This window comes from Dendrobium catenatum, unplaced genomic scaffold (assembly GCF_001605985.2).
Source record: "Dendrobium catenatum unplaced genomic scaffold, ASM160598v2 fragScaff_scaffold_1636, whole genome shotgun sequence".
NCBI lineage: Eukaryota > Viridiplantae > Streptophyta > Magnoliopsida > Asparagales > Orchidaceae > Dendrobium > Dendrobium catenatum.
The window spans coordinates 387,310-409,404 of NW_021320098.1; the positions used below are offsets into that span (position 1 = coordinate 387,310).

Below are 22,095 nucleotides of genomic sequence, written 5' to 3' on the forward strand. Positions count from 1 at the left end.
TATGTAACCATAATTAAATATATAATTATATACAAGAGGATTGAGTTATGGATAATAATCTAAATATGTTCATAATTATTAATTATAGTTGAAATTTATAATTAAATATTATTAGTATAGTCAATCAATATTAAGAATGGAATAATCTTATTCAAATTATTTTATTTGGAGATATTAAGGATGTGGGTACTTTATATTATATAATAATATAGAGCTGAACCAAATAAATTTTGAATTCTCTAATAAATTATATTTTAATTATAAAGAATTTAAAATTAATCACAAAGAGATCCGTTGATATGTTCCCTTACCCCTGGATTTTAGGAGCACTAACAGATGTAGTTACACTACAATATTTTTATTATATATGATCTCCAGCATTGATCAAGGGTCTCTAGAGTCTTGGGACAAGTTGCTTCTACTGCTAACTAGACTCTCCGCCTTCTTGTCAGCTTTGGGATCAACAATTCTGAGCTACTTGGTTGGGTGATGCTTTCTTGAGAGGTAGAATTTTACGTCAGACGACTGAGGTATTTATCCATCCTACGAGCCAGTACCACACATTCAGAGCTAGAGGAGAGGGTTTTCAGGTGACGGGCGGCGGCTAATGTATTTGTTGCTCATGACCAGTTTGATAGGAGTGCAGAGGCTCTAAGGAGGCACTGAGAGAGCATTTCTAGGATGGGCACTGAGGTAGATGAGTTGTTATCCCGTATGAGGGCTCTTTGAAAGGACATCAAGGAGGTGATGTCGGGAAGGTCCAACACATAGGAGAGGAGCGACTAGAGTGACCGCCTCACCAGGAGAGAGGCATAGCGCCACCAGACACTTTATCAGATGATGGTGGTTATAGAAACTGCAGCGGCACTAGCCGTTGAGGAGTTCCAGACAACAGAGGCAGAGCTTTAGAATTTGTTAGAAGTAGTTAGACAGTTGGAGGACTTATAGTCTCGTCTCTTTTTTTGTGTCTCCATCTTCTTCTCTTTTCTTGTGATCTATACTATGTATTGTCCTTAATCTTTGTTGTACATGTAATTTATGATGATGATTATACATATACATGGAGGTTTTTCTTTAGTATGTTTATTCTATTATACACTAAGTTTTGTTTTGGACTGTATTGTTGGACCGTGTTCTGAGCTGTACTAGGAAATTTTAAAATTTTATTTGAAAAACTTGACACGTGGCACGGTGTCAACCCAAATAAATATTTAAAATACTTCTTGTCTCTTAGAGTAGTGAGCAATGTCACTTTATCCATTAGTTGTGAGCAATGTCACTTTATGATAGTAGAAATTACCACATCCTGATTTGAAGGAATGTTCGGTGTTGAGGGTTTTAAATATTTATTCAAAGATTTTATTTTGTAGCACGATGTTGACTTGAATAAACAATTAAAAAAGCCTCATTTCTCATAGAGAAATTCTAAAATGAAACATATCTGACATTTTAGAGTTTTAAATATTTATTCAAGGATCTCAATACGCAGTGCGATGTCGACCCGAATAAATATTTAAAATACCCCCAGTTCTTTTTTTAAAATGCATTCTTGTATTACAAGAGAATTTTGAAACATACATCGTACTTGTGTTAGCAGATATATGTAAAGTGCACAATAAAATTTTAACTACATATTTATCCCTATGCATAATACTTCTTCAGATATTGACCATTGATCGGAAGCATGGGACTTTGACCGTCTAGATCGATCAACTAATAATCTTATCCTTAATACAGCTTCTCAATGATGAAGGGGCCTTTTGAGTTGGGCACAAATTTTTCATGAATTTGTTTGGTGTGGGATGATTGGCCTTCTTAGCACCATGACCAATTCCTCTTCTTGCTTAATAAATTTTCAATTTTTGTTGAGCATGTAGTCTTATTTTATCAAGCTCTTCCATTATTAATTAAGTGTTTTGCTCCTAAGTTAGATCGTGTTGAATTGCTACTCAAAGTGATGGCAGTTCAATCTCTTGTTGTAACATTGCTTCAACTCCAAATACAAGTGCGTAAGGAGTAGCTTTGGTTGATGTCTTATAAGTAGTATGATGGCCCATAGTGTCTCTGCCATTTTTATGTGCCACTCCCTTTCATTCTTGGTGAGGATTTTCTTCAATAATTTCACCGGCGTCCTATTGAAGGCCTCTGCCAAGCCATTTGTTATTTGGTTGTATATTGATGAGTATTGCTAATTGATCTTGTGTCGCTCAATGAACTTATAGATTTTGACGCTTTTAAATGTTGTTTCACTGTTTAAGATCATGCGGCGCAGGACACCAAATATGTAGATAACATTGTGGGTGAAGAAGTTAATTATGTGTTCGGACGTAACTTCTTTGAAGGGAGTCACTTATGCCCACTTATAGAAGTAGTATGATGCTTCCAGTATGAAGCAGTGTCCATCTGATGACGGTGGATCTATTAATCCAATTATATCTGTGCCCTAGCATTTGAAAGATCAAGATGCTAATATTAGGTGTAGTGACTTTGGCGCTTGATGTATAACATCACTGTGAATCTGACATTCATGGCACCTTTTTGCGTAGTTAATGAATTTTGTCACCATTGTTGGCCAGTAGTAAAACATCCTTTTGATTTTAGCGATCATTTTATGACCTAACCTATGTGCATTACAAAGTACTTCGTGGGCTTTTGTCACCACTCTATCAGCTTCCTTGGAACCAAGCATCTTAGCCACATTTGATCGAAATCCTAACGATACAGTGTGTCGTTGACAAACGTGTATTGCAATGCCCTCTTTCAAATTTATGTGACTAGAGATTTATCTGTTGGGAGTTTTTTTTTTAAGTATTCGATGAGTGATTATCTCTAATCGTCTTCTACTTCAACATCTAAACAATGTAGTCACGATTCCGAGCATTTACTAATTTTATGTCTCTTGATTATATAACATTCTTCTGGTTGATTTTCAATAATGATTTATTGGGAGGATTGAGGATCAACCGAGGTTGTATCTTGCTAGCTTGAATATGATATTCCCTCTGCTAGCAAGAATTACAAGATTGTTGGCTCTAAGATCTGACGACTGTAAACTCCAATTAGTATGGGTTCTTCTTCGTGCGTATTCGCTACATCCTTCGCTAATTTAGCCAGATAATCTGCTTTGTTGTTCTGATCTCGAGGAACACAAGCTATCTTAATATTTGGCACTTATTTCAAAAGCTCGAGAGTTCGTAGGTCGTAGTGGGCCAATTTAAATTTGCAAATCTTGTAAATGTCTAGAACTTGATCTACCACAAGCTATGAATTTTCAAAGATTTGGAGATTTGTGATTCTAGCATTGATTGTAATCTCTAGTCCCACTATTAGAACTTTGTACTCGACTACATTATTAGTTATGGGCTCAATCAAACTGAATAAAAATCTTAGTATGCTTCCCTCAAGCAATATCAAAATGAGACTAATACTGGCTCGAGCTCTTGCGAGATTTGGAAGTCGGGCAAGTTTAATCAACGAAGCCTCATCAAAATACATCTCCCAAAATTGTAGTTTCTCCTCTTCCTCGACCTGCATGATTTGTTCATCGGGAAAATCTTCATTAAGCGGTGAGACGATAGGGATAGGATGTGCGACAAGAAAATCTGTTAAGCCCTGTCCCTTTATTGTCTTTTGTGGTATATATGTGATATCAAACTAGAGTAATATTACTGCCCACCTGGCTAGACGACCTATCAATGCTACCTTGTCATAAAAAACTTAAGCAAATCGATCGTTAATATCAACATAATTTTACGAGATAATATGTAATGCCAGAGATTCTTGACTGCGAAAATCAATGCCATACAATATTTTTCAATTGGAGAATAATATATTTATGCTTTAGTCAATCTCCTGCTAATGTAGTAGAGCGCATTCTCTTTGTCTTCTTCATTGTGATGGGTCTATAATGCCCCTAGAGACTCTTCTAGTGTTGTTATGTATAGTATGACAGGCTTTCCCGAAATCGATGTTGCAAGAATGGGCGAATTCAATAGGTATCTTTTGATACTATCAAATACTTCCTAACATTATTTGTCACTTAAAGTGAACAACTTTCTTTATCAATTTGGAGAATAGCTGGTACCTACCTGATAGATTCGATATGAATCATTGAATGAAAGTCAATTATCCTTGCAAAGAGCGAAGTTGACGAAGATTTTTGTGAGGTGGCATCTCCATGATCGCCTTAATTTTATTGGGGTCAATTTCAATACCTCGGTATCGCACGACATACCTCAGAAATTTGTCAGAAGAAACACCGAAGGCTCATTTAAGAGGGCTCATCTTCAGATTAAACTTGCTGTTCCTCTCAAATAAAATCCTCAGGTTATTTAGGTGATCTTTGTGGTCTATGCTCTTAACGACCAGGTCATCTATAAACAGCGATCGAGATGAATTGTACCTTGGTTTAGCTTCAACGAGATTTACAGGCTTTTAATAAAAATCATCGCATAACGTCAACGAATTTTCAGGGATTAAACAAAATCATCATAAAATGTTTGAGGTAATTAAGTATTGATTTGATTTGTTATTTTGACTTTTAATTTTCTACTAAATTAATGGAAATATAAATAACAAACTCTTACTAGTATTACTCTTGAATCAATGTATAACAGTGAATTAATCATCTCAAAAATTGCCTTGATTCGTATGCTTTCTCGTTTTACATGCATATCACCTTGCTTTATGAGTCGATTTCATCACATCATTTCTTTCGGACAAATTGGTAGTGTATTAAGGGTACTGCTAATATTCCAATTGCAATGACGTAGTTTGTTTCGCGGTTGGACATCATTTGGTCAGTGTCGATGCCAATTTTTCTTGAAATGCGTATTGTTGCATCAAAACCGCATTGATTTACATGTGCAACCTCAATTGAATAAATTGATAGTCAATTTAAAGTAGCAGTGCCATTCTGAACGCAACGGTGAAATCCATTTGTCAATCAGACATCATTTGGGTGCCATTGAGCATCATTTTTTTAGAAATTCATTATATTACATTGGGATCTGTGCCACCACTTTGGATGATCCTAATTTAATATATATAATATATTTCTTGAGTATTTATGATGCCAAGATCATAATGGTGAAGCCCGTTTCATGAACATATATCGTTTGGATAGTGTCAAGGCATCCTTTCCTCAATATATACATTCTTGCCTTGGGTCGTGTGCCACCACTTCGGCCAATCCCGATTAATCAAATAAGATATAGATTTTGAATGTTGACGGCATTCTAGACACAACTGTTAAGTCCATTTTGCAATTGGAAATAGTTCAGGTGACATCGCGCATCAATCCTAGGTGTCGATCGCCCCTTTGGACCGATCTCATCTGATTTGACCGCGAGGGCATTCAACTTTTAAGAATTTGATGTCCTGATCGTAACAGCGCAGTCTATTTTGTAATTGGAGATGTTTGATTTTTCAAGTGGTGTTTTTTGTCAAAGTGAGCGTCGCTAGATTCGCTAGTTTTGCTCCCCTTGCGTGTGGTTCATCGTATAGGTTTAATTAAATTAATGTGTTATACATTAAAATTATGAGAGACAGTAATTAAGCCTAAGTTACAATGTAACAATAATATTTCTCAAAATAAATTTTGGTTCATGTCGGGTATGTCTAACATGGAAATTATACATTTGTTGAGAGATTTGATAAAGAAGTATAGAGAGAGTAAGGAGGATCTACATATGATATTATTAATTAAGAGAAAACATATGATAAATTTTTAAGAGAAGTACTCTAGAGGGTTTTAGATAAAAATAGAAGTCAATAATGCTTATATTTAAATCGTTAAGAATATGTATATAGGAGTTGTTACTTGCCTTCAAAAACAAGGTGGTTTGACTAAGAATTTGCCTATTTTAGTCTGATTACTTTAAGCCCATGTCTTTTTATTTTAGTAATAGATGGCCTTACTAGATATTTATAAGATGCATCTTAATATATGTTTTTCATTAATGATATTCTTCTTATTGACAAGTCTAGAGGAGTGAAAATTTGAATTATAGAATTCAATTATAGTCTTAACATTTTTGTTTGAGTAGATCTAAGCATGTACTTTTAGTAGTAATAGATCTACTGGATGCAGCTCACTTTGATATGATGGTTGAGAACTTTTGCTACCAACTAAGAGATCTTAGGTTCAAAGCTTGCATATATGATGTGTGTGTGAGTTTGTCTTAATTGGCTCAAATGTCCCCCAAAAAAATGATCTACTAGTGGGATTATAAAATTGGGTGATTAAGTAATTAAAAAGAGTACATATTTTAGAAATATCGGGTCTATTGTTCAAAGCGAGAATGAAATAGGCGGGGATATTATTAGTAGAATTCAAGTTAGATTGTTGAAGTGGAGAAATGCATTGGACTTGTTGTGTGATAGTAAAGTACTCCTAAAACTTAAGGGAAAATTTTATAAGATGGTAGTGGGACCAGCAATACTTTATGGTGTAGAATGTTAGTCATTAAAAGAGAAGCATAAAATTAAGTTAAAAGTTGAAAACATAAGGATGCTAAAGTGGATGAGTAGATTTACTCTTAAAAGATAAAATGCAAAATAATTATATATGTGAAAAAGTTGCTGCAATGGCAGATAAAATTAGAGTGTTGTCTTAGATGATTTGGCCAAATAAAACGTCAGCCTTCTTATTGCCAAGTTAGGAGAGTAGATGTATTAGATTTGACCTATGTTAAGAAAGATAGAGATGGATCTAAAAAGACTTCATTCAAAAATATTAAAAATGTCTTTTTTATTTGATTTAAATGAAAATTTGACACTTTTTAAGACAACGAAGAAAACAAATTAATGTAACCAACCAGACATAGTGTAGGATAAAGGTTTGTTGTTGTTGTTGTGTTAGTCATGTTTAGTTTGTTATGGCATTTTATATTGCTTATGGCTTTAACGACACATGTCATTATATTATATGTTATAAGCATTTTTTCAGCAATTTCCTCATTTTCATTATGCTTATTAGAAGGAATAAAATTATAATTTAATATTTGGATATGTTTGTTTTGAACCCATAAGCCAACACAGCGATTAGTTTATTTTTATTATCACAAAAATGCATTAAAAAGGTTAAATGGTTTACATAAGCTTAATTCAGTTATTTAGGCACCATCATTTGAAGGGAAAATCATCAAGGCTGCTATATGCATATGGAGCAAGCTTTAAAATTAAGCTATTTTTTGTACTCTTCATATGCATAGGGCATTGATTTTCATGAAGATCGTTCAAAGCTCAAGCAAGTAGAATTAATTTTTCTCTTCAAATAAAATTGCATTATATACATAGTTAGCATTCAATAAACCGATCATGTGAAATGCTTACGATGTTACCCATTTTTGTCTGGCCTCCTCAGACGACCATGATCCATCTTTACGCATACGATTGATTTTCCATAATAACAAGCGATCTCGTATAGACTACAAAAATTTAAAATTAAATTTTTTTCATTAAAATATAATTATATTGCTCTTTTGATTACTTACCATTTCTTCCTGTCTCCTTATGCATTTTCCGCATTTTTTGCTGCCCTCTCCTACAACAAATAATCATATATTAATTTCATTTTTGAAAAAAAAAATTTAACGTGGTTTATTTTGTTAACTCACCTTGTCTTGGGGTTGTGACCACTTATTAACTAGTTGGCACCACTGCACTGGGTCTACTCCTGCAGGGACAGCCTCCATAATCTCTTGTACTGGTCTACTATCCCAATGTTCTGCTTTCAAATTGGTTTTATAATTGCGCCACTTGACACCAATAGATTGCAGCATCCAATGTTTTATATTTGCAGGGAAATCAAATTTGGCCTAAAAATGTTAAATGATTTTAATTATCAAACAGACATAAATAACATTTGATTATTCGTTATGATATTTACCTCTACTTCAGCTAGTTAAAAATATTCTTAAATTTATCACCCATGATAAATAGTTGTGGAGGCTAGATGGATTTTACTTTAAATTTTTATGAGCTTAATTTCAATTTAAATTTTAGAATTTTGAAAAATATTCAACTTTGGGTTTATATTGAAATATGAGTCCTTTAGTGATTAGTGCCCTCCATTTGAAATCTTTTATGAATGCGGTCATCATTGGGGCGACGTTATAGTCACTTGTAAAATGGTTTTATTTTCATTAGGATTATGTGAATGTTTTGAAATATAGACTCCCCTATGGTTGAGAGCAACTTTCAATAAGGACGAAATCGTGGTGACATTATAGTTACTTGTAAAATGCTTGTACTTTTATTAGTTCTTTAAGAATATTTTCAAATATAGAGTCATCTCTAATTGACATTCACTTTAAATAAGACCATTATTGGATTTTGTAATTTGAACCTTGTCAACTATGTTTGAATTGGGTTCACCTATTGATTTTAGGGAATATTGTGTAGATATTAACTTATATCTTGTGATGAATTTTATTTAAAGATGCACATATATGCCAATGGCACAGAATGGTGTGTGTCGTGGTGCAAGCACGAACAACGCACATATGGTGCTATTTACTTAGTTCAGCGCATCAAAATAGCATGCGCTATTTACGCCATGCATGGGCAATGGCACATGACAGAAGGTGCAACTGACACGCATTATTTTTTCAATATGTTATAAATTTCAAATTATAAATTATAATTATAATTTTTAAGGTTTATATACTAATATCCTAATTAATTATTAATTAATTAAACATCCAATTAATAAAATATTAAAAAAAATAAAGGATTTAATTTTTTTGTAGGATTTAAAGCTATGATCTTTGTTATTTGGCGATATTTAATATAAATTATATTTAAATCCTGCTCAAATCTATTGATGTAAGTTTAGGTAAAATTTTAAATTTGTCATTTTTGTTATTTTACATGATATTTATGCCTAAATTTTGCCTTAGTCAACCTATTACTTGTTATTAATAGTATTTAATTTTAATATTAATGTTAATATATATATATATATATATATATAATATGAGCAATGGTTCCACAGGAAACTTTGTGTCGTAGTGCACCATTCACTGTTGACAAGTATGAAGATGCCTTAAAGGCCTAATATGAACTTTAAAACAAATATATTGATTGATTTTATGGTTGTATATTCATTCGTTGGCTCAAGTCATGCTGACTCTAGTCCTTTTAAGGAGGGGGTCAAACTTGGGATTTAACCCTTGTAGCATGGTCAAATCTTAGGCTTTGAAGTTTATTATATTGATTAGAGCATATGTGGGTATGCTTTTCAGTGCATTTATTTGAACATGTTGCATGTTTACTAGTGCAAATTATATATGTACATCTTAAATATTCATACATAATACACTTGCACATTCTCAGAGCATTTGTATATTGAATTTTCCAACATATGTGCATTTTCAGCATATTTTAATGTAGATGCATAATGCACTTGCATATATCTGTGCATTTGCATATTGAAATTCATCGTGTTTAAGTTTTTTTGTGTGATGCACTTGTATATTACTTGTATCCTATTGATTCATATCTCAAGAATTTGATGTCATTGGAGAGCATACGGGCGCTGACCATGATCATAATATAATGGTACCATTTTGCGGGGAACCACCCAGTTCAAAGGGTCCCGATCATAACTGTTTACCTAGGGTGCCATTTAGCGTCAGAATCCATAGTGTGGTGTCATTTGGTGATGAAACAACTAATAAGAGGATACATGTCACGTCTTTACTAATAAGAGACAGATTGAGAATGAATCATAGTAATATTCTGGACTATACATTAGCTCTTTATGAATTGGAGTAATTTTCATATTTGTATACCTCGGTAAACTGTTATGGAGGGTTTATGCATATTTGCTTTAAGCATTTGCTGGTTCGTTTTAATTTTAAATACCATGAGTTTCAGTATTTTTGGAATTTTGGATTTTATGGTCATTTTTTGGCATTTTTTGAATATTTGAAATTAATCCCTTCGGTTGAGATTTTTTGTCAACATGGCTATTATCAAGGTATTTATGGGCAACTGCATTTTATTGATTGAACCCTATTGACTCTATCAATTGCCGACAAATGATCAGGTTCATTGCCAGCTATGGTTTTGTTAATGGATTTTCCTAGTTAAAGGCTTTGAAGACCTAATATAAATGTATTAAAATAAATATCACAGCCGATAACGCGACCATTTTCTTTTATGGCTCAGACAATGTCGACTCTAATTTACACGCATAGAAGGATCATGTTTGAATTTAAATTCACTTACTAACCCGCGTAGAATCTCTAGAAGTCATGTGTGTACACATAACATGCTCGCCCGGACCCATGCGGGTGTATGATTGCATACACATTTCGTGTATTTATGTGTATACATATTTTTTTTTGTTAAAACCCACAAAGGGGCCTACGTGTTAATATCAGAAAAAAAGGTTACAGTGTCCTTAATAGGAACCTCCAGCTTTCTAATGCTCATAAGAGCTACAAAAAAGTATATAAAAAAAGCTTAGAAGCTAGTGGTTCCTAATACTAAAGATTACAAAAAAAAAATCTAAGAACATTCTAGGGCTGCAAGTCAACAACACCCAAAAAAGGAATTGCAAAATTATATCAATTAGTACAAAACTCCTGCAAAAAGAATAATCAAACCTCCAATATCTCAAGACTTTCAAACTCAAATGCTTCCTTCCAGAATCAAGAAACCCACAAAATGCCCGCCATATCTACAAAAAAGACAACCTCCAACACAAAAGAGTAATTTGAAACACATAATGCAAGTGATAATTAAGAAAAAAATAGATCATTAAACACCAATTGGACATGTGCAAACCTTCCTTACGAGCCAAATCAGAAGGATTGATAAGATGGAAGGGGTAAAACCGAAGACCCCATATGTTAACAGTCTTGAGATTGCAATTTAAACTAAAGCACTAATTAATATCCAACTACCTCATCATCCAGTTTTTCCCATATTCATTCCCAACAAACCAAACAGTCAAAATATATTGCCCCAAGAAAAGCATATCCATACCGCAATGGACCAACTTGAAGGTAAAGGTTTGCCCATTCAGCTTCCACCAAAACAAAAAACTAAAATAGAAATACCTTAAACTCTCATAATCACTAACAGCCAAACAAAAAATACTCTACCTATATACTTGTGTGTATACATATTATAGTGTATGTGTGGGGGCATATTTAAACGTGTGGTATGTCTTTTATTGTAGCTCATAGAAGCTTGTGATTGTTGTACATTATCCATTTTCGCCTGCAGGTGATATGTTGAAGGCACGCAGGTTTTCTGCAACGGTTTATAGGAGCATGCATTTGTTGTAGCCCTTTGGCATTTTGCTTGTGGATAACATATCGTGCGTATGACGAATCTTCTATAGTCACTTGTGGGAATCTGCAATTTGTTGCGTATCGTCTGCTTCTATTGGTGGAAAATAGATGTATTTGACTAATGTTGAGTGATTACTGACTGTAGGAGTGATTTAGCATTCATCACACGTCATTCGTTAACACTAGTGAGTGGATTGTAATATGAATGAGGACTCTTCTACATTTGCTTATGGACCCTCGCATTCATCATACACATCACCATGTGTATTTGTAATAAGCTTTGTCATTCACAGGTGGATTGACATATTCAATTGAAATAAAGTGACAATAATTGTATGAGAGTTACCTTGCTTTGAATTCTTCAAACACATCTTAATTGACAATATGTTGCATGTCGAAACCCTTTGTCGCTTGTAGAGTTTAAATGTACTCACTTTTCATTGTATTGTTGTAGACTATGAAAATGTTCTAGTATTGGTTACACGCTCTTGTATATACCTACGAAGAACACTCTCAACTGTAGGAAATTTTATCATATTTGTCTGCAAGTCAACTTCCTTTATCTGTAAGAAACTTGTGTTTGCTAAAAACTTGATTTGTGAGGGCATCCTTGTGATCATTGAATTCTCATCGTTATCGCTTTTAGAAAGCTTAATGTATCCATTTGTAAATCAATTGACGCAAATAAAAAGGAGATATCTTTTTCACACCTTTCTTGATTCGTTTGTAGGGACAATGCATTCATTGCACATGATGTGAGATTGCTAAGAAATTGCCATATTTGCTATATATTTTTCATCATCATCTCTAGATGATTTTCCGCGCACCTCATAGCTTTTCACCATATGGCCAATTGATTTGCGATGTGAATGATAACACTAATAATATTGCTTACAAGATTTGATGCACTTGACTGTATACTTATGTTGACTGCATAGTGGCATATCTATTGCACATCTTTTGTGTATGTTGTTCATGAATGTACCACATTATTCATTGCACTCACCCCTTTACACCGGTAAGTTGATTGGTAAGGGAAGCATCGGCCGTTGTATGTCCATGGGTGAGATATAGTATACATCAAAGGTTCCATTCTGTTGGTTGTAATTAAGTTGCAAATCTCTCAAATTGATTTGAGCAATTCATTGCGTACTCCTTGTAGTCACTGTAAAATTAAGTTGCATATCTCTCAAATTGATTTGAACAATTAATTACGTACTCCTTTTTGTCACTGTAATCATTTTACATTATTCAATTGCATGATTGAGATAAGTATTATGGGCTGATCGTCGTCATTTGGTTCATGATACAAATGACAACACTAGCATTATTGCTAAATAGCAATTTGCATTCCAACCAATGTGATGACTCATTGATATCTCATTGAGGTTTTGTGTTTTGATTGCAAGGACATTATTTCACTTTCCAATTGATTTTCACTTGTACACATATTACATTTGTTATACTCTTTTTGAATCAATAACAAGCAAGTCATGCTTAAATTTGCAAGTTCTTTGTTTGCTTATTGACATACATTGGAAGTTCTGCATTCTTACTTATAGGCAAGTCAACACAATTTCTTTATAAATTCATGTTGCAAGTAAGGTGTGTTTGGAGATTGGCCCACCACAAGTCTGATGTTCATCTACTAGCATTCATCTGAACATTTTGGGTTATTAACTAACATTTGCATTTTAATGTGAGTTGTGTATTTGTTAATTAAAAGTTTGGTTCTCTATTATTAAGAGTATGGTTTCGAATAATTCATCTAGGTTGAAGTCCCCTATCGATTTTTTCAAACCAAGTTCAAGTTCGAGTTCACAAATACCCTATGCAATTCAAGTTCAATTTAGATCATCGTCATTTGATTAAAGTCTAGGTCTTCTGTAAGCATTCAAGCCTTCTTGTTATTTTGTTCAATTCAAGTTCACAAATTCTTATTAGGTGTTAAAGTCTTATTTATATAAAGGTCCTATGTCAGTAAAAATTTTGACAACCTCTCGGCGTCTCCTCCGTTTAGGAAAAACTACAAGAGTCTTAGTCAGCCCGGCCCGCCTCCTCAAGAAAGACGTGTACAGTCAGTGTCGGGTGACACCGCGACCATAGTCTTCATCCCCACAACGCCAAAAAATGCATGTATGGGTCTTCGAATGTGCCTGTTTAAAAATATGTAATTCTACCCCTCCCATATTACATGAGCGCTTAAGGGTGCTTATAAGAGTCCCCACCATGATACAACAACATGTATAGAGCTTACCAGTCTCGCCGTAGGCGACGCACCAAATTCCCTTCCCGCTACGCTAAGAAAAGCGTGTATGGGCAATTTTTCGATGTGTTGCAAATGTTGAAAGTAGGAATTTGGAGGATTACTCATCTTGTTGCGATCACCGCAATGAGCTTTCTCCCACCGTGCTAAAAGAAGTGCGAATTGGTGGTTATTACTCGCCACGCTGCAAGCGTCGAAATGAGATTTTTTAAAGTTTTTGGCGGATTATACCTGCATGATGTGGATGACGATTTGTAAACATGCACAAAATATACGTTAACAATATATATATATATATATATAGGCAGCTTGGAGGCTTCGGCTACAGGTAAGTATCGCAAGAGATGCGATCGGGCTTGAGCAAGTCGGAGGCGTCGGCGGGATAGGAGAAGGAGGTCGAGGCTCGTGGAGTTGAGTTCGGCTGTGAGGGCTGACGAGTGAAGGTTGAAAGAGGACGGAGTCAGTTCTGGGAGGTAGATCGGAAGTTTGAGGACGTCACGACAGTGGAGCGGGGTCGGTTTGCAGCCAGCAAGTTGTGGGAGTCGAGTGTGGCGAGGTCTGGAGGTTGTTATCGGATGTGTCTAGTTGAATCAATGAGAAGAAGGGAATCGTGAGGTCGGTTTAAGCTTGAGGATTCGTGGGTTTCTATGCATGGTAGGCGATCAAAAGGCAAGAGTTGTCAAATGGAAGAAGGCTTCGACTCTATTGGGTCGTGCGTGTTGGAAGAAACGAAAGCCTCGTTTCATTGTCGTATTTAACGACTCAATTCGAACTGATCTCTACATGCGGGCGACAAGCACAACTGGGGCACTATAACGACGACGGGTATGGCTTCAGCAGGTAATCATTTTAGTGATCTCTTTTTTTATATTTTTTGTTATGGCTTTGAGGTCAACGCCTTATAAATATGAGTAATGTGGAGCTTCACTCTACGGCTTGTTTCACTTGAGTTTAAACCTCTTACGGTTTTGAAAAGTTCTGGAATTCTATTTCTTGCTTGAGTGACCTCACAAGTTCTATTCCCTATGGTGTATGTTTTGTTCTTTGCTTGCACTTTGTATTCTTCTAACACTTTTCATATTTCACTTTTTAAGTATTTAATTTGCATTCAAGTTTATTTAAACTCATTAAGTTCTTGCGAATTTAAGTCCCTTGTAGTGTATATTTTAAGTCCAAAATTCAATATAAATTCCTACAACCTCCCGGATCGGACTAATCAAAGTGCTAAGAAAAACACGTATGGGCAATGTCATATAACATCGCAACCAAAATTTTGACATCCTACAATGCCAAAAAAGACATATATGAGGTACCTACATGAGAAATTTTAGGTTAGCCCAAAATACACATTTACATTGCATATGTCGTCGACGAATCTCTGCCCACCATGCTAAGAAAAGTATGTATGGGCTCTTTCTTGTGGCGCCTAGCGAGTAACAATTTGGGTCCACCCGTAACATTGCAAATGCTATCGACGAGCTTCTACCCAACTTGCTAAAAAAAGAACGTCTATGGGTTTTCATTCACCGCACTGAATGCATCATCACAGGTTTCTATGTTTTTGAGTTTCAAAAATATTATATATATATGCACTTAGTAAGGCTAATTGATGGCGGGCTGAAACCTACAAGCAAGCAAACGAACTATAACGAACATATGTATATGCTTTTTTAAGTACTCCTGTACTAATAATATGCATGTACATGTGTTTATTTTTATGGAGAAGCGTGTTAGTGAGAGAAAAAGAGCCCATGCCTCTTTTTAGAGAGAGAAAGAGAGGGAAAAAGAAGCTTGAATTATTTTTTTAATGAGGGTTTTGGATAGATGGGACTTAGGAAAGGATTTAGAGATGGTGGGGGATGAATCTTGAGAGAGAAAATTCTCTTTCGCTCTTTGTTTATAGAGAGAAAGAGGCTAATTTTTTGTATAGCGAGGGAACATAGGGATTAGGCTTGGAGAAGAATTTGGAGATGGGTTTGGAGATGTAGAAGATGATTTTTGCTGGAGATGATTTTCTCTCTTTATTTAGAGAGAGAGTGGGGAATGAGGAGGCTTTTGGATTTAGTAAAGCAGAAGTGACGCAACTCACGGAATAATAATTCGAGCACGATGATAACTCGAGGTGATCATGGGTGACTCAAACTATCATCACTCATAGTCGAGCAATGAACTCAAATCAAACTCAATCGATGGCTCTTAAGGCCAACCACGGTGGTTGTCGATGAGGGAATACCCCACTAAGTGTGATTACAGATCCACGAAGAAGTATGCATGTGAATGAATATGATTTACTTCACAATGATCATGATTTACTTTCCATAAATAATTCCATTTATAAAATCATTATATCCTAATAATGTTTTGCTTCCCAACAATGCTATACAGTACTTTTCTCCAGAGTTTTAATTCATTTCATTAAACAAATGAATATGAAATACTCTCAATATCATATTTCAGAACCCCATTAAAATATGCCATTAGATATATAAACAAATAAAAAAATCATATTACAACAATTTTGCCATTGAATATGCAAATATTTTGATCCACATGAGATAGCATTATTCATTTAAAAAACAAGTCATGAAAATTCAAACAAGAAGGCAGAAAAGACAAATTATAACAGTAACCATAAAAAAAAAAAAAAAACAGGCATGATATATTTAAGAAACATACCTATAGTCAAAATTTCCATATTTACTCCAGCTCTATCGTCGGTTCTTTTTGCAGCTGGTTCTAAGCAGATATCATTTAGATTGCTAATGGCAGAATCTAAATCATTTCCAGAAGCTTCAAGCGCTCTTTCAAGATACTGGCAAGACGAGATGTTGTAGGTAAAACCAGCGTGCCATGTTCTTAAGATCAATGATATAAATTCCGCAAGAAATATTTATTGTTGTTACTTTATATACATGAAACAACTATCAATCGAGTGTAATAGAAAATCCATTATCATTTATTGCTAAATTAATCAAAATAATATACAAATGATAATTTACAACCACCAAGAAACAGCTTAAATGAGAAGTAACAAAATTCTCTAATAGTTTTCAAAAAAAAGTTATTTAGCATTTGAATTTCATTTTAGCATATACAATCCTAGCATATGTAATATAATTGTATGTATTAGTTGTCAATGCTTGCATTAAGTACATAAATCTCACATGGATGTATTTTGCAAGAGCAAAACATAGGACCATTTATACTTTATAGAAACAAGATACTAACACCATTTACTTATCAAACATAATCTGATAAAATAAATAAAAAGGTTTTGTATTATTCAAAAAACATTATTTCACTTTTAAACAAGAGAAAGCAAAGAAATTGGTTAAGCGTCCCGAAACATCCAGTGGACAGAGTCAGCAATCAACTCCAAGGAGTTAATACTAAAATCAAACAAAACCAAATGCCTAAAGCCATCGTTAAAAAATCATAATATCAATTGTTTGATACGATCAGGCTTACTAAAAGAAGAAGGGGACTTTAATCAATTAGTTGCTCATTTATATTTTTCAAGTAACAGCAATACTTTTGAAAGCGAAGGGAAATATAATAGATAGACAACCTGCTGCTCCACATGAGGAAAGAGTTTTCTGAGATGATTTAGAAAATTTTCTTTGTTTCCCGCAGAATCAGAAACGTTTGGCTGGGTGAAGGAAGGGGATGCATTTGTGCTCAAAGAGGAGTAAACTGAAGCGGAGCTCAGTGTCGGAGACGCGGTGCCGGTAGAGCAGTGGCTTCTCTTAGAAGCCGAGGGAGGGGTGTGCTGAAGCTCATCAATGGCATAATTAGATCTCTTTCTGCAGAGTATGGAAGACATGATGCCGATGACCTCCTTTTCAGAATCTACGCGTCACGATTCTTGAGGCTGATCCATACGATCGCCGGTAACTCCAAGCAATGCCTCACCACACAAGAAGCAGGAGTTTCGCTTTCGTTGCTTTGAAGTTCTGAAGTGAGAGATAAAACGTCCGTTGATTGAGACTTGGGAGAGACGCTCGAGAGCAGAAAAACAGGGAGGTTTCTGTTTTAAATCGGCCACTCGGCAATTTTTAAAGAGATGATCCATGAGCTACAATCAGTTCAATCATGGATGAGAAATCACCACTAATCTCTCATCTTTCTCCTGCAGCTTTCATGCTATTCCATGAATTGAGCTTCTCTACTTCAATGGGCTGTCAATCAGCTTGGTAAGCTGTTGGATGTTCATTGGCATCCCCATCCACCTGGTTGGATCAAGGTTAATGCGGATGCTTCTCTACTTTAATCCTATAAAGGAGGTATTGGAGGAGTATGTAGAGATTCCAAAGGCAGGTTCTTGTTAGCATTTGGATATCCCATTACTCATTGGGACGTTTCAAGGCTTGAGATGCTTGCTGTTCAATCCGTTCAAGATGTTTATAAAGATGGTATGATGAATTATGATGACATCATCATTGAAGAAGATAATGCAAATGTAATCAAGGACTTGCAAGATGGTGCTATTCACAAGAATGATGATTTGAGAGGTATGTTCAAAGATTATAGAAATATCATTTTTAATTGTTTAGATAGGAAGTGTAATAAGTTAACGGATCTTTGTGCTAACTATGCTATTGTTACTTCCTTTATTTGGGATGATTTAGTTCTTAATAAGATTCCTCCTTCCTTTATCTCTTTGTTAAAGGAGGAATTTTATGGTTACCTTTAGCTTTTGCTTTTAGTTTTCAATAATATTTAAATGCACTTGGTTGCATTTTCTTCAAAAAAAAAACAACGCATTTATACTAATAGCCTGTTTGAGCTTCAAATATGAGTTCTATTAAATTCATCTCTTTGAAAATGTAAAATCATATGTGGTCTATATACATTTTATTTGAAATTATTTAAATCGACTTTGATTAAGCATTACCGTGTATATATATATATACACACAAACATTAAAACACTTTTTCCTTTAATTACACTTGAATTCATCATGTTGAATCCGAATCTATTTATTGGTGACGCCTAAGTAACCTAAGCGAGCTTTGAGAGGAGTGACTAGGAGTTGTATAAGAATGGAGAGAATAATTTGCAAGAACAAATATCCTGTGTACGTGTTCAAGAGGCTCAAATCTAAATGAGTCAAATGATCCAACATGCTCTTTTCTCACCCTTCATTTACAGGGATGCAAGGACTATGGATGAAAATTTATAATATGAAAGAGTAAAATCATATTAATTTAATGAGTCCCGTACAAACTACCAAGGACATTGGTCGCCCCTTGACTAGTTATGGGGAGGCTAGGACGACATTGTATGACTTTAATGACCGGTCTCTAGATGAGTTCAGCGATGCTGAGTTGGTTGAAGCGAGTGTGTATGGGCGAGTCCATTGGCAAGTAGTGAGTTAAGGGAACCTACAACTTGTAGGCATTTTGGGATTACTGGCGACCTATTTTGGAGGGTTGATTCGCCTTTGGGGAGGGAGGAGATTAAGTTGATTTTTCGTTGGAGCAAGAGCTTTATGGTTGATGATTGTGGCAAGGATAGATGAGAGCTTCTTGGGTAGGCGCTTTCTTGCAGTTGAGGTTGTCAAATATGAATGAGGATGCCCGCCTTGGATAATAGCAAGTGGCCATGATGACTGATTTCTTATGTGGAAAAGGATGAGCCACTTGATCAGTGATGACCTTTGATTGCCTCCTATGAGGGACAACCTCCTTTTGGCAAGGGCAAGTAGTGCTTGTTAATCCTTGGGTGTGCGCAATTGTGAGTTAGGGTGTAAGTCTAGCGAGTCGGATCGAACTAAGCTTGTGAGCTAAGCTTATTGAGTGACTAGCTAGAGCTCGAGCTTAAACTGGAGCTCATATGTTAAACGAGCTCGAGTTTGAGCTTGATGAGGTTCAACTAGTAAGCTCGCGAGTAGGCTCGAGTGTGGAAGGTGGAACCTCGAAGGGGAGGAAGGCGAAAGGAAGAATTGCTGCCATAGAAATGGGAGTTAAAGGCTGAATCACAGATGCGGAAGCAGAAGCATGGTGCAGAAGTGGATGGGCAGGTATGAAAGAAGAAGCGTGGGCACTGAAGTAGAAGCTTGGACGCAAAATCGCATTGAACCGCAGACACGGAAGCTGGAATCGAATCTAGAAGCGGAAGACAATGTCAGCCTTACGCCTCGTAGCTCTCATCCGTCGCCATGAGTTGAGCACGAGCTGGCCATTTGAGCTTGAGTTGAGCTCCTGATTTGGCCGACGAGCCGAGCTCGAGTTAAGAATGACTCGAGCTCTACTCAACTCGTTTACACCCTAGTTATGGGTCTCACTAGATGAGAATTCTATCATTCTGACTCGTCAACTACATATTAATTGCATGTGAAGATATATGCAAGTATACACATACATTTTCTTTAATATAAAGCATTTATTGTGAAATCGCTTTTAAATGTTTCATTCATGTGAATAAATTGATTGGGAAAATGTCAATAAATTTTGAAAGGATTGGAAATATTTTAACAAAGAGGATAAAATAATGTCGTAAGGGCATCTTAACAAAAGTGGATAATATCTATCCTTCTCATTCTTATTTGAAGCGCATGTTCACTTAAATTACGATTATTCACTAAACATTCTTTAAATAATGGGAATAGAATGATTATGAATTGAGGATTATGCGTTTTGCAAATAAACTTCAATGTTAATAACATCTAATTCATATGAAAGTTTAAACTTTGCTTTTCTCATTCATTTTTAGACATTACAGTAAACATGCTTATTTCTGACAAAATTTTCGATGGATTTAGAAGAGACAGGAATTTCGCGCAGTTTTCCGCAAAAATTTGCCAGAGAAAAATAATTTATTATTAGAGTATTTTTTGATCTATATGTGATATGTCCATAAAAAATTACAATGATAATTTCTATCAGAAAATTCGGACGTGATTAAATTTCTAGGGAAGTTTTAGTCAAACATTTTTACTTAAAACTGGCAGAAATTTTTGCTAAAAAATATGCCAGCTTGACCATAATTTCTAAATACCAGCCTCTTTCTTCTCCATTTCACGTAAACATAATTGAGTGGCCACACTTCGGCCATTTTTGCTTGCCCCAGTTGCTTGCTCATTCTAGTTGATTTGGATTTAAAGGTAAATCTCTATCTCTTCTAAGATTATAATAAATTTCAAATTTCATTTGTTAGATTTCTTTAAAACAGTTTGAAAAATTTTTCCCTGAAAATTTTTTTGGATTTGAATTTGTTGTTCGTATAATGTGTTTTCAGTTAGATTATGGAGATTAGAACTACAATTTGTTAATTTTATAGGAAATTTGTAGATCCATTTTTTTATTTATAGCAATAAATTTAACATTACCATTATTATTAGATTTAGGGGTTGTTTGGTTGCCTAAAAAGGAATGCGTGTAAAATGAATATTTTGGAGTTATTTGGATAAGTATAAAAAGAATATGTGACTTTATTTTATTTATTTATTTATTATTTGGTTTGAAGTAAAGTGAATGCAATATAAATTGTAAAATTGTTGTGCCCGGGGTGGCCGTCGGCTGGCGTTGGAGGGCAACGATGTTGGATGGCGGCGGCAGCGGTGGACAGTGGCAGATGACAGCTTATACTGGGGGGGTTACTTTCCATAGGAATTTTGTCATAAGATCTGTGACAAATTTTTTTGCTTTAACAAAGCCCATGCGCTCATTTTTAATCAACTTTTGTTTCTTACATTTCAAAATATAATTTTTTTCTCTCTCTATGTCTCTCTATCTATCTGTCTCTTGAATTATGTGTAGCTTGATCTTTACGAGGCACATAAGAATTTGGATCTAATATTTAGGAATATTGAAGGATCAATCTCATTTTGATAATTTCATATATCAATGAAAATTCATTTTAAGAAAACAGTAAGATTATTCAGATAATGAGGAAGTAACCAAATATTTATTAATTTAGAAAATCCTTTTATCTAATATTTATCTTGTATGAAAGATTCATCATTTATTTAATTTGATTGCACTTTAATTATTTTTTTAAATTAATTAATTTGTTATTTTCTATTATCTATCAAAATGTCATGATATTTAAATATGTTGTTTGGCAAGTGCAATTGATTGAGATATGTCGAACTAGTCATCTAGATTTCTATGTCCATATCAATCCATCATAAATTTTTTCATCATATATAAAATCATTTTTATACATAAATAATACTAGTAAAATACTTAATGAATTGTCGATAAATATCATATTTTGAAGCAAGTTTGATGTTGTTCTGTGTGTGTGTATATATATATATATCATGCTCTTCTCTCTCTCTTTATTGTTCATTCGTCTTTCCCTCTCTTTAATACTTCAAAACAAATCTTGTTTCCCCTTATCAATTAACAAGAGTGCAAATTATCTTCAACATCTTTAAGCTAAATTCATTGCCATCAATAACTCCCCTATTTTTGCATTCACATCCTTTGGTGTTAATGTTAATCAACCATCCACATCAACTGGCATTAGAGTGTCCTCATGAATTGGAATTAAAGTGATTATCTATTACATTAT

At 34.7% G+C, this 22,095-nt stretch overlaps 2 long non-coding RNA genes across 4 annotated transcripts; one reads left to right on the top strand and one right to left on the bottom strand.

Annotated features, from left to right (window-relative positions):
• Positions 1–7,513: 7,513 nt before the first annotated feature.
• Positions 7,514–7,905, bottom strand: LOC114581294. 2 transcript variants are annotated; one of them, XR_003703155.1, is made up of 3 exons: positions 7,892–7,905; positions 7,620–7,820; positions 7,514–7,546 (listed from the first exon to the last, which is right to left on the bottom strand). It is a non-coding gene; the product is annotated as an uncharacterized LOC114581294 (long non-coding RNA). The 2 variants fall into 2 exon arrangements; XR_003703154.1 differs by having other exon boundaries at positions 7,620–7,896.
• Positions 7,906–13,882: 5,977 nt separating this feature from the next.
• LOC114581293 lies at positions 13,883–18,321 on the top strand. 2 transcript variants are annotated; one of them, XR_003703152.1, is made up of 2 exons: positions 13,883–14,415; positions 17,711–18,321. It is a non-coding gene; the product is annotated as an uncharacterized LOC114581293 (long non-coding RNA). The 2 variants fall into 2 exon arrangements; XR_003703153.1 differs by lacking the exon at positions 17,711–18,321 and adding an exon at positions 16,306–16,626.
• The last annotated feature ends 3,774 nt before the right edge of the window (positions 18,322–22,095 follow it).